Here is a 14,705-nt window from a genome sequence, read left to right as displayed (position 1 = left end):
CGCGTAGGATAATTACCCAACATGACACTGTTTTCTCTGACTAGGAGTAACCTCATTTCAACATAATCCACATCCGTGCTAGCCAAATCTACTTCATGAATCCTTGCCTTCATTAATGTTCAAATACAGCAAAATCCCTGAGTATTTTCTCATTCAGTCCCATTATGATTGTACAAAATACATTTCCTTTCAGAACCTGTGTAAAATCTCCCGGTGAAAGAATACTTTAGTTATTTTCCTGATTTGGCTGACTTTTCAACATCTTCTTAGTTTTGTTTAATGCACTATTGTTTGCAAGAGTAGGAAATGTTAACTGCAAATGACTGAAAATAATATATAGATAGGTATAATATATGCATGAATAATATACACACACTATTAACCACTAGAGCAAACTAATGATCAACAGTTATTAAAGATTCCTCCTACGTTAATAAAGTTCTTATTAATAAATTTTCCATCGAAATCTCTCATATATGACGATATGTAAGGATTCTAGGTTCTATTTTCATGTATACAACATACACACAGAGTAATAGACACTTATTTACGTGTAGATGGTATAATGTTAAATGTATGATTCAATTTCTGAACGACTTGACTCATAGTGAAATTGAAAAGATCATTTCTTTCTCACTACTCTCCAAGTTTTGTCTGAAAACAAAAAAGGAACAGAGAGACAATCAACCTGCACTCTGATTCGACTCGAAAGGTCTGATACACAATAAAACAAAGGTAAGGCAAGAGGGAGGAAGAAAATGAAATCCATAATCCTTATAAACTAACAGGCAGATGACCTATTTTTAGAAAGAGCAGAGAAATACCTTAAACTCTATTAGAAACAATGAATCCAAAACAATGGCAGGAATGTTTTCATACATGGTAGATTCATAAGAAAAATGCAAATTATGAAAAGGAACCAAGTGGGAATTCTAGGACATAAAATAATACCTTACATAAAAAGACTTTACATGAGCTGATACATGCTGACAACATGGATGGAATTCAAAGTCCTTATGCTAACTAAAACAAACAAAGAAACAAAAAAACCATATATGGTATGATTCCATTTATATAAAATTTCTGCATAAGGCAAATCCCTATGGACAGAAAGCTACTTAGTGGTTACCTGGGGCTTGGGAAAAAAGTATATATTGATTATAAACGGGGATGGCCCAACTTGTAGGGATGATGCAAATTTTCTCAATGTGGATTGCGGTAATGGACCCAGAACTCCAAAAATTACTAAAAAGTCATTGACTTGTTCACTTTATGTGTCAAAGTTTGGGAATGGGTAATCAACTTTTGTAGGTGAAGGGGTAATTCTGTTAAATAGAAGGAAAAATTTCTAGTGTTCAATAGTGCAATAGGGTCAGTATAGTTAACGATAATTTATTATATTTCAGAGTAGGTAGAATTTTTCAAATGTTCCCAACATAAAGCAATGATAAATGTTCCATGTGAATCATGACCCAATTACCCAGGTTTGATAACTTTGTGCTATATATTTTTATTAAAATATAACATTGGGGGATCTTGTGATGGTGGAGTAGAGGTGACCTCCTGGATTCCTGTTCCTGGAGAGGAAGGCATGGATCTCAGCCTGCCACAACACTAGAGAATTGCTCCCCCACAGGAACATCTGTGTGAATCCACAGAGTATCAGCATGGGACACAGAGAGCTGGAAAAGACTGAGGTCAATGGGAAGTAAGATCACAAAAATCTGGAGTGTGTGGGATGGCTGTACCCACTTCACCAGTGAGTGAGGTGGGTTCAGCCCCACAGGAAAGCAGCTTTTTTTCCCCACTGACCTCCACACCCACTCAGTTAGGGATCTAACTGAATTTGGTGAGGAATCACCGCGGGAGACATGGGGCTCTGTGGAGAGGAGACATTAGCGGGAAACAACTTGGACTCCAGGAGTTCTGCACTGCACCGTGGCTTGGTGGGGGTGGGATGGATCTGCGCTAAGGCGAAAGGCAGTGTGGAGCTGGTGTATTACAGCTTTTATTAGGTGGACCTCTAGCCGGGGAGCTACTGTGCGCTCCTGAGCTCACCAGGCCCCTGGCTCTTGTGCCTGCCGGACCCTGAACATTCACCCCCAGCACCGGTGATCTGCGGGCAGGCAGTCAGCATCTTGGGGTCCACAGCCTAGCCGCTGTGGAGCCATATGGTGCCGGCTGGCTCCCTGGGTGGCTCCCACCCCTAGTCTGTGGACCCACACTAACAGCTCTGGCTTTGTGTGAACTCTGTGGACAGAAGACATTGACAGGAAGCAGCTTGGAGTCTAGGAGTTCTGCACCGGGAGGGCGCTTGGCAGGGGAGGTTTGGTTCTGCGCTAAGGTGGCATGCAGTGAGTAGACGCCGAATTACAGCTGTCATTCGGTGGCCTTCTAGCCAGGGGACTACTGTGGGCTCCTGAGCTCGCCAGGCCCCTGGCTCTGGTGCCTGCCAGACCCTGAACATTCACCCCCTGCACCAGCGATCTGCTGGTGGGCACTAGCCATCTTGGGGTCCACAGCCTAGCCACTGTAGAGCCATAGGGTGCCTGCGGCTCCCTGGGTGGCTCCCTCCTCTAGTCCTTGGACCCTCTCTAGGAGCCCCACCCTTGTGTGAACCTTGCGGACATTGGGGCAGGGGAGACCTTTTCCCGTGGGAGCTGCAGCAGTTTGGGTGCTGGGTGGGCGAGGGCACCGCCCCCTCCCCCTAGCCATGAGAGGAAGAGCCAAAAAAAAAAAAAAAGTGAGAGAGAGAGACTTTTTGCCTGCAACTAATGTGAATCCTGGCTACTAACTGAAAGTCCACAACACAGTGACGTAACTCATCAAACCGGTCTTAGGTCAAATCAATCTTCTGGGGCTGGACCCATCAGGAGCAGCCCCCCAACTCAGGTAGAAAAGCTCTAAACAATACACAACAGGCTCCCTCCCCCTAGTGACAAAGGAAGCAACACACCTAGATTGCTTCACAGTCTAAGAACAGAGTACAAGGTGCGCTGCTATCCAGACTAAAGCTGTAATAAGAGATCTAATGATTGATCCAGATGGGAAGTGCTCAGTGAAAGAACACAGGGAGTATAAAGAATCAAATGGAAATCTCGTCCCCAAAGAGAAATACCAGCTCTCTACCAATTGACACCAACCAGATTCAAAATACCAACATCTCACAGGAGAATTTCAATTATGGGTTATAAACAAGCTGAATAATATACAAGAAAAAATGAATAACAAACACAAAGAAACCACAAAAAAAATCCAGGATTTGGGAAAAAAAATCACTAAAGAAATCGAAATATTGAAGAAAAATCACACTGAACTCCTGGAAATGAAGAATTCATTCAGGGATCTACAAAACACAGTGGAAAGTCTCAAAAACAGGGTAGATCAAACAAAAGAAAGAATCTCAGAGATCGAAGATAACACCTTCCAATTAAATAAGTCAGTCATAGAGATAGAGCAAAGAAATAAGAGAAAAGATCAGAGTCTACAAGAAATGTGGGATTATGTGAAGAAGCCTAAGGTGAGAGTTATCAGCATTCCTGAGGGTGAAGAAGATAATAAGCAAGGGTCGGATAAACTATTTGGGGACATAATTGAGGAAAATTTCCCAGGCCTTGCTAAAACTCTAGATATACAGGTTCAAGAAGCTCAAAGAATACCTGGGAGATTCATAGCAAACAGGAAAATACCACGCCATGTGGTCATCAGACTGACCAAAATATCCACTAAAGAGAACCTTCTTCGAGCCGTAAGGAGAAAGAAGCAAGTAACATACAAAGGAAAGCCCATTAGAATTATGCAAGATTTCTCAACTGAAACCTTACAAGCAAGAAGAGGCTGGGGCCCCATTCTCACTCTTCTGAAACAGAATAATGCCCAGCCTAGAATCTTGTACCCAGCTAAACTAAGTTTTCTATACGAAGGAGAAATTAAGACATTCTCAGATACACAAGGACTGAGGGAATTCACCAAGATAAGACCAGCCCTCCAAGAAGTACTGAAAACAGAGTTACACACGGACCAGCACAAGAAAGACCCGCAAATGTAAAACTACTCAAGAGCTAAAGATCAAATCCCAGTTACCACAATGGCCCAAAAGAGAAAACATCGCAATGATGTCCTACCCAACAAGATGAACAGAATTCTGTCCCACTTATCAGTTCTCTCAATAAATGTGAATGGCTTGAATTCCCCACTCAAGAGACATAGATTGGCCCAATGGATGAAAAAAACACAAACCAAGTATCTGCTGTCTTCAGGAAACTCACCTAACCTGCAAAGATGCATTTAGACTGAAAATAAAAGGGTGGAAATCAATATTACAAGCAAACAGTAGCCAAAAGAAAGCTGGCGTGGCAGTTTTAATTTCCAATAACTTAGTTTTTAAACCAACAAAAGTAATAAAAGACAAAGATGGTTACCATATACAGGTAAAAGGCAAAATTCAACAACAAGACATAACTATACTTAATATATATGCACCCAACTTAGGTGCACCCAGATTCATAAAGCAAACGCTACTTGATCTGAACCAAATGAGAGATAACAATACTGTAATAGCTGGAGACTTTAACACCCCACTGACAGTACAGGACAGATCCTCCAAACAGAAAATAAACAAAGACATAATGGACTTAAATAGAATGCTAGAACAAATGGGCCTGACTACATCTACAGGACATTCTACCCAAAATCCACTGAATATACATTCTTCTCATCAGCTCATGGGACATTCTCTAATATTGACCATATCCTAGGACATAAAGCATGTCTTAAAACATTTAAAAAAATAGAAATTATACCATGCATCTTCTCAGATCACAGTGGAATAAAGGTAGAAATTAACCCTAAGAGAAATTCTCATTCCTACTCAAAGTCATGGAAGTTAAACAACCTTCTCCTGAATGATTATTTTATAAATGAAGAAATCAAGACAGAAATCAAAAGATTCTTTGAATTAAATGACAAAGGAGACACAACTTATCAAAATCTGTGGGACATAGCTAAAGCAGTCCTGAGAAGAAAATTCATTTCCATAAATGCCTATATCAAAAAGACAGAAAACTTACAAATAGACAACCTAATGAATAGACTCAAAGAGCTGGAGAAAGAAGAACAGACGGACCCCAAACCCAGCAGAAGGTGAGAAATTATTAAGATCAAATCTGAACTAAATGAAAAGGACAACATAAAACCATAAGGGAGATTAATAAAACAAAAAGTTGGTTCTTTGAAAAGATAAACAAAATAGACACACCTCTGGCTAGACTAAGCAAGAGCAGAAAAGAAAAATCTCTAATAACCTCCATCAGGAACATGAAAGGAGAAATCACGACTGATGCCACAGAGATACATGATATCATCTATGAATTCTACAAAAATCTTTATGTACACAAACTAGAAAATATGGAGGAAATGGACAAATTTTTAGAAACACATAGCCTTCCCAGGCTCAACCAGGAAGAAATAGAATTCCTGAATAGACCAATATCAAGAACTGAAATCGAAACAGAAATAAAAAACCTTCCTAAAAAGAAAAGCCCTGGTCCAGATGGGTTCACACCCGAATTTTACTACACCTACAAAAAAGAACTGGTGCTGATCCTACATAAACCATTCTCCAATATTAAGAAGGATGGAATTCTCCCCAACACGTTTTACCAAGCCAACATAATATTGATACCAAAACCAGGAAAGGATCCAACTGAGTGACTTTTATGTCATCACATCTCCCCAGGGCAAAAATAAAAAAAGGTCTAATTGGCACAAGCTATGGAACTACCAACACATACATCAATTTGGTCCTGACAACTCTTGCCAGATGCAATGTCATTAAACCATGGTGACAAAGCAAACAGGAGATTGGGATGGTCATCACAGGAAGGATCCCTGTGCAGCTGCTAGTTATCCCAGGGACGACAGCATTCACTTTCTCCTTATTCTTCATAATTTTGACAGTATTAGGATAGCAATCAAGGATAAGAAATAGATCTCTCATGTGTATATGGCTCATGTGGACTATTCCGTAATTTATATACAAGGAACATATACTCTCAAAGGTCATCATAGTTAGGTTGTAGTCTAGTGATACACCAAACATGAACATAACAAAGGAAACAGGTAATTTCTTCATATAACTTGAAGGAAGCAATATCAAGAACAATAATAATTGACCATAGCTTTTACTTTCCATTATAAGTAAAGAAACAAAACAACATAAATATCAGAAACTTTAAAAGGAAAATCAAGCTGCATGTATTTTATTAGATATCACATATTATAGGCAACACATTTATCTGAATCTCAATAATATTCAGGCCACAATTGTCTGGGTCTTTTTAGCTGTGAGTAGTTCATCAATGATTAAAACACATCATAACCACACAGCCACCTGAAATTATACAACAGGGATGAATTTGTCTATGTAGGCATTTAAACTATAATAAATTTATAGATATACTATGGAATCACACAACTTCTCAAGTTTCAATTAAAGCACATTTATATAAAAGTGAATATTTTATGATGAAGATCTTATAAGGTAGGCCAGTCACTCATCAGAAGAAAACCCATTATGATATTCATGTTTCCTGACTGAATGAATCTAATTATCTTAGATTTTCCCTTATCCTTTCCCTTATCTTTTCCCTTATCCAATTCTCTATTTAGAATTTTACAACACCACAAGTATTCACTCACATAAAATCATGGAATTGTATATCTGCTGCCAACCAGACATCCACATAGAGGGGAAAAAACACTAAAGCATTAGCTCCAAAAAATGTCAGACAATTAAGAACTATGGTCCACTAAAATCAGGCTAAAAGGAATAGAAACTATTAATTAGTTAGAATAAAATATTAAGAATTTTGAAAAAAATTTCCAACAGGATTTCATTCACTCAAGCCAAAAATAAAATTCTCCTGGAATGGGACTATAGCCCATCCCAAGATTGTCACGCTAAGCTGGTTCTCAGCTTGATTCTATTGAACATGATATATATAGGCCATCATATCTACTCAAGACAAGATTATGTTTGATCATTCACCCAAGACATGGCACTCCAAAAACATATGTCTGTTCCTCTTAACAGGAATGAAAACTCTTACCAGGAAGGAAAGCCTTTTATCCTGGTACAAAAGTAGATTGTAGTCAAGCAGATTGAGTGTACAATGCCTGGGAAGTTCAAACTGAACCAGGAGTAGCAGGCTGAAAAGTTCTCTTCTTCAGTAGTTTTCATCTAAAGAAACAGGAGTAGGAAGGTAGTCAAAGATGAGAAATACAACTCTTGTGTACATGGCCTATGTGTGACATTCCTTCATTTCTACAAGAGGTTATGATTCAATAAGAAGCTGTGTTAATTAGGTTGTAGATGATTGATTCAACAAAAAGAGTAAGGGCAAACTATATAGGTTTCTTCTTTTTGAAGAACCTGTTAAGTGGTTATATACAGAACAGGCCTCATTGATAACTCTTGGGTATATGTACAAGAAGCCATATCAATAAGCACTGACTTCATCTGTAGCATACCTATTACCTTGCAAAGAGCATAATGAGATGCCTAAATTCATAACTAGGAATCAGATATAAGGCTGCACGTTTATTTCCTTAATTTCATGTATCATGGACAAAGCACACACCTGAATCTCAAACCCCAAGTTATGAATTTGTTCACTACTGTATTTAGACCTCAATAAATATTATACTATCAAGGTCATACCAGTGAATTAAAATCATGTTAAATCAAAGCAAGTTTTGGTACAGAGTGAAGACATTATTCTGAGGATCCCATCAGGTAGTCCCTTATTGAAAAGAACACAATGACCTTTATGTGCTAGAATTGATGAAACCACTATCTTAAAAGCCAAGTTCACTGGCCTGATGGTATATTTGGAATTTCTCAGTCACTAAAAGCAGATAATCACATCCATTCCATGAAAACATGCATCTCATACATAATGCTTGGAATTCCATAAACACAAATTAAGGAAAAAATAGTCAAGGCATAAGATTGAAAATAACAGTAGAATTAAGATTTATCGAACACTTACATTAGGCTAAAATGTTCTAAAAGTGCTTTTCACTTAGATGAAGATAAAGATGACCTAAATAAGTTTCCTCTGAGTCTGATTATCTCAAGCCCAAAATAAAATTCTCCCAGATTAAATCTAAAAAAGGCAAAATCTTAGCCCCTAATTGTTACTTATTCTGGTCCATAGCTGCTAAGAAGCATGATTTTTATTTCATTGTGTCTTATCAAGGTAATAAAAAATCATATAATTGACCTACTCCACACATACGTCCTCTTGGAATGGAAGAGACTTAACAAGGATGCCCACGTTAGACCCTGGTGCTTGGATGAATGGAAGTTCAGGTGTGTTTGAAGCAGGACACCTGGACTGAAAATGAGTGCTGTCAGTTTCTCTGGTGGCAGCAGGCTAAAAGTGGACTTCTTCAGTAGTTCTTACCTGAAGGGGCAGAGACAGGATAGCAGTTGAAAATGAGAATGAAATCTCTCACATTGTATGGTTCCTACATGCTATTCCTTAGTGAAGATAAATGGTCAGTTTTCAAAACGTGACCCATGACACTAACTATAGATCACTAATTCACCAAAAACTATATCAGCAAAGCATATAGGTTTTTTTATTTTTTTAATTTTGGAGAACTTGTCAGGTGGTTTCATGCAGAAATAAGAGGCTCTCATTGACCATGTCTTTTCTACACATTCAGGAAGCCACATCAGTAACAATTAGCACTGATCACAGTATTATATTCAATTGTGATAAACCTACTGAAGCCACATAAAATTCAGGGTATGGACATCAGATATCAGACAACTCTTAATTGTATTCATTTTCACAAATTAAAGGCAATGCTTATACCTGAATTTCAAACTGGTTGGTCCAATTCTATTGTCTTGATGTTGTAAATTGTCATCAATGATCCAAAAATATCACAAAATCATAGACACCTAAAATAGTAAGATAAGGATGAATATTCCTACTCCTGTATTTAGACAAAAAGATTATCACTCCACAAAGACAATTCCAATGAATCACAAGACTTCTCAACATATTAATATAATGTCAGTAAAAAGTAAAGTTTTTTCTCTTTTCTTTTTTCTTTTTTAGAGGGTCCCATTAATTAGGTTAGTCAGGCACTCACTGAGAAGAGCCCATAGCGAGATTCATGTTCACTAAATTGGAAAACCTAGTCAACTCAAAGGCATTATTGGTAACAGATAGCATCATTCATAGCACATACTTTCAGTATTTTGATAATAATAGAAGCACATGGCATTCATCAGATAAGGTAACAGGTTGTGCATCAATTTGTTCACTTTCAAGTTTCCCAGACAAGGCATATTTACTAAATCTCATATTCTCACCCTAATTGTCAGACTATCTCATTCATGACAAGTTAATTGATGATTCAACACATCCCTATGCCATTATAATCTTATAATGATAATACAAGGGAGAAATTGCTCTCATGTGTTTAGAACTAAATGTATATTGCACATTGGACATGGCATCAGTGAATCACAAAATTTCTCAAATTTCAATTAAGCCAAGTTCTGGTAAAAAGCATAAATTTTCTTATGAGGATCACAGCAAGAAGTTGAGTAACTCATTGTGGAGAAAAACCCAATGATATTCATGTTGCCTAAATAAGTACATTTATTGTTTTAGTGGTGAATCTTCACTAGTTCAATAATTTATGTGATGTTTGTCTGTCAACATATTCAGTCTGTGACCTTTAAACAATGGAATGGTGTATCCCTTGCCAGCAGGACTTAAACACTCAATGAGAATCGGTGCAAGATAATTGGTAATTACAGGTTACTTAATCCTTAAAGGTGAAAAATTTGTTGTTCATTGTAAAGCAAATAGGTAAAGGTGGGAAAAACCACAACAATGGGTTTCCCACAAGAGGTTAATCTTAAGACTAGACTAAAATTCCCCAGAAGGGAAAAATGGAAATCCAAATTCTAGCCTCAGGATTGACACATAAGGTGGGCCTCAGTGTAATCCTGTTGGGCATGATTTGTAAGTGTCATATCTCCTCAAGACAAGATAAAATCTTGCCATTGACAGAAATCATAGCACTCTACAAACATACATCTACTTACACCTATTTTGTCTTAAACAAACAATAAAAAACCCTTACCAGAATGGAATCCTTAAACCATGGTGCAAAAATGAACAGAAGACATCAGGTTTAGTGCAGGATGCCTGGGTCATATCAGGTACTTGACTGGAAACAGGCAAAGAGCTCTCTTCCTCTGTACTCATTACTTAGGTGAGAAGGAGAGGATAATAGCTCAATATAAGAAGTAAATCTCACATGTATATATGGCTCATGCATACTATTTCTGACTGAAGATATGGTTAGTATTTGAAAATTCATTCATTATATAGTCTATAGACCATTAATTCACCAAATGTCATGAGGAAAAGCATACAAGTTTCTTGACCTTGGAGGACCTGGTAGGTGGGTTTTATGAAGAAATGAGTGATTCCCACTGATCAATCCACTGTATATATTAAAAGAAGCCATATCAATAAAAAATATCATGGTATATTACATATTAACTCTCACAAAATGATATTCCTGAAGTCCCATTATACTCACATGATTGTGAAATCAAGTATCAGGCCACTCATTTTTATTTATTCCTCTAGTGATTCTATTAATTTTCACAATCATGGGCAATCTATACACAGGAATTTCAAACTGGGGCCAAAAAACCACATGAAATTCACTCAGGTTCTAGAAATCAGACATAGGCTACTTGTAATTACATTCTATTTTACTAATCACGGGCAATGAATACATCTAAATTTCAAACCTGAAGCTGGAATGACCTTACTTTTACATTGTGAGGTGTCAGCATTGACCCACAAACTATACAAAATCATAGAAACCTAAAAGAAATATAATAGGGATGAACATGTCTACTCCTGTATTTACACCAAAAGATTATTGTATTATGGAAATTTTACCAATGAATCACAAAACATCTGAACATTATCTCAATGTAATTTCAGTAAAAGGAGATGTTTCTCCTTTAAAGGTCCCATGAATTAGGTAGGTTATTCATTATGGAAGAACCCATAATGGCACTCATGTCATCTAAAAGACCCTACCAATGTCAACTTGAATCATTCATAGAATAAATTTTCATTATACTGAAAATAATGGTGCTACATAATATTCATCAGCTGTAAATCAATTATCAGGTTGCTCAATTTATTCAATTTTAAGTCTCACAGACAAAGCATATTACCAAATCAAATATTCTCACCTTAATTACATTGTTTTCAATTATTAGAAGTTCATACCTGACCCCAAAATATTTCAATATCATTACAATTTATTTAATCATGGTTAACACTCAAACAAATATTGCACATTGGACATGTCACCAATGAATCACAAAATTTCTCAACTTTAAACCAAATCAAGTTCAGATCAAATGATGGTGGATTAGAAAAACCACCAGCCAGAGTGTCTCTGCAAGAAAGATAGATGTTAGAAGAAAATGAAAAAAAAAAAAAAATAAATAAACAGGCAGACAAACATAGATCGGATGAGGGTCAGAAGAAAGGGTGCCTGAAACTACAGGGGACTCCACAGGAAGAAGCTGCAGAGGAGAACTGGAAGGAGAATGGCCCCTGAGAGGCTTGGAGACCAGCAACAAGGGTGTTGGAGTGGTTAAATTTCCCCTCACATCTCAGGCTGCTGGTGGGCTCCTGAGTGGTTGGAAACACCTGCTAACCCCAGCCCAGAGACGGGCACCACCAGTGAGTGGTGAGCCCCTTGTGGACAGGGCACCAGACTTCCAGCTCCCTTGGGGCACCTCCTGGCTGGCAGACCTAAACTGATAGGCAGGCGCCATATTGCTTCATTCTCCCCTTCCCCTGCCCTACCCATGCCTGCCAAGAGAGACAATTTAGCCACCACCTAGGGGCATCTGCAGGGAATGGGACCTTTCCTTTTGGGGCCCTACAGTGGATTGAGGGGTACTCAGACTGTGAGCTCCCTACCTTCCAGCTCTCCGAGGTGCTGCTTACCTGGTAACTCCAGGAGAGTGGGGCAAATCCTCAAGTGGAGAGACATTGGTCCAGCTTGGACACCCAGTGGGTGACCTGAGACCAGCATTCTTCTCCCTGGCAGGAGCAGGGATTGATGGGAGGGCTGTGCTCTGAGCTCAGGCTGTGATCCTGGGCAGGGAACCTCCCGGCCCACATCAAAGCCAGGGAAGATCTGTTGGCTTGAAGTCCTGCCTGCTGGAAGAGGCCTTGGAGAAACCACAGAATAGAGGCAGGGAAAGGAGTGAGGCCTGCTCCGGACTGCAGATCTCAGAGAGCTCCCCTCCCCCACACACAGACTTTTCAGCTGAGTGGGGCCATTTCAGCACCTCCCTGGCAGCTTTGCCCAGAAACAGAGAACAGATCCTTGACACCTGCTAACAGCATTTGTGGAGCTTGAGAGCATGCTCACCTAACCAAGCCACACCCAGCCTCACTCCACCACCTGCTCCCACTGAGGTGGAGAATAAGGACACACCTGGAAGTCCCAGAGCCCCACCCACCACCTGAGGCACTAGAGTGTCTCTTGAGAGGAATAAGAGCTGGTTAGAGGACCCAAAAACAACACTAAAGCTTGCTCCTCCCAGAAGCACCACCTACTGACAGAGAGGTCATTCTACACACACTTTTACTGCATCTACTGACTCATGATATCGAGTGCCGCTGAATCTCAACCACAAACACCACCTAGTGGCTCAGAGACTAAACAGGGTGTGTCATTATCCAAACAAAAATCTAAAGATAAGAGGCAACAGCTGATCAGATGGGAAGGAATCAGCAAAGGAACTCTGGAAGAATGAAGAATCAAATGGAAAGCACACCCCCAAAAGGAAACACCAGCTCTCCAGCAATGGACATCCACCAAATTCAGAACACTAAAATGACAGAAGAATTTTGAACATAGATTATAAGAAAACTCAATGATATGCAAGAGAAAATGGATAACGGATAACCAACACAAAGAAACCACACACAAAAAAATCCAGGACTTGGGAGAAAAATTCACTAAAGAAATTGAAATATTAAAGAAAAATCAAACAGAACTTCTGGAAATGAAAAATTTATTCAAGGAATTAAAAACACAGTGGAAAGCCTCAAGAACAGGGTAGATCAAACAGAAGAAAGAATCTGAGGGATTGAAGATAACACCTTTCAATTAAGTCAGTCAGTCACAGAGATAGAGCAGAGAAATGAGAGAAAATAGTAAAGCCTACTGGAAATGTGGGATTGTGTGAAGAGGCCTAACATGAGAATCATAGGCATCCCTGAGGGAGAAGAAGAAAATACACAAGGGTTGGATAAGCTATTTGAGGATATAATATAGGAAAAATTTCCTTGCTAAAATTCTAGATACCCAGGTACAAGGAGATCAAAGGACTCCTGGGAGATTCACTGCAAATAGGAAGACACCATGACACACAGTCATCAGATTGACCAAAATAACCACCAAAGAGGTCCCTCATAGGCTGTAATGTGAAAGAAGCAGGTAAACTAAAAAGGAAAACCCATACAAATGATGGCAGATTTCTAACTGGGACCTTACAAGCAAGAAGAGACTGGGGCCCCATTCTTACTCTTCTCAAACAGAATAGTGCCCAGTCTAGAATCTTGTACCCTGCAAAACTAAGTTTCATACACAAAGGAGAAATGAAAACCTTCTCGGACAAGCAAAGACTGAGGTAATTCATCAAGACAAGACCTGCCCTCCCGAAGTACTCAAAACAGTGTTACACACAGATCAGCACAATAAACACTCACCAATGTAAAATCATCCAAAAGCTAAAGGTCAAAGGCCAAATGCCACAATGATTCAAGGGAGAAAACAAAGCAACAAAGTTAAACTCTACAGGATCAACAGAAATCTGCCCCACTTACCAATTCTCTCAATAAATGTGAATGGCTTGAACTGCCCACTAAAGAGACATAGGCTGGCCGAATGGATAAATATACACAAGCCAAGTGTCCGCTGTCCTCAGGAAACACATCTAACCCACAAAGATGCATTCAGACTCAAGAGGGAAAACAATATTTCAAGTAAACAGAAGCTAAAAGAAAGCTGGCATGGCAGTTCTGATTTCAGATAATTTAGTCTTCAAATCAGCAAAAGTAAGACAAAGATGGTCACTATGTAATCGTGAAGGGTACAATTCAACAAGAAGACATAGCAATTCTAAATATTTATGCACCTAACTCAGGTGCACCCAGATTCATATAGCAAATCCTACTTGATCTAAACAAAATGATAAACAGCAACACCGGACTAGCTGGAGACTCCAACACCCTTCTGACACAACAGGACAGATCCTACAAACACAAAATAAACAAAGAAACAATGGACTTAAACAGAACTCTAGAACAAATGAGCCTGACTGACATTCACAGAACATTCTACCCCAATACCATTGAATATACGTTTTTCTCATCAGCTCATGGGACATTCTCTAAGACTGACCATATCCTAGGCCACAAAGCATGTCTCAAAAATTTCAAAAAATAGAAATTATACCATGCATTTTCTCAGACAACAGTGGAATAAAATTAGAAATCAATTCCAACAGAAACTCTCATCTCTACACAAAGTCATGGAAACTGAACAACCTTCTACTG

The 14,705-nt window shown here is 38.9% G+C and overlaps 2 non-coding genes across 2 annotated transcripts; both read right to left on the bottom strand.

Moving 5' to 3' along the window:
- Positions 1–6,967: 6,967 nt before the first annotated feature.
- Positions 6,968–7,050, bottom strand: LOC138382138 (small nucleolar RNA SNORD115). Its single transcript, XR_011233294.1, has one exon. It is a non-coding gene; the product is annotated as a small nucleolar RNA SNORD115 (small nucleolar RNA).
- A 2,970-nt stretch (positions 7,051–10,020) lies between these two features.
- Positions 10,021–10,100, bottom strand: LOC138382134 (small nucleolar RNA SNORD115). Its single transcript, XR_011233291.1, has one exon. It is a non-coding gene; the product is annotated as a small nucleolar RNA SNORD115 (small nucleolar RNA).
- Positions 10,101–14,705: the final 4,605 nt, after the last annotated feature.

The sequence above is a fragment of the Eulemur rufifrons genome, chromosome 3 (assembly GCF_041146395.1).
Source record: "Eulemur rufifrons isolate Redbay chromosome 3, OSU_ERuf_1, whole genome shotgun sequence".
NCBI classification, from domain to species: domain Eukaryota; kingdom Metazoa; phylum Chordata; class Mammalia; order Primates; family Lemuridae; genus Eulemur; species Eulemur rufifrons.
The sequence above is the reverse complement of the archived record's forward strand: the minus strand, read 5'-3'. Positions and strand labels throughout refer to the sequence as shown.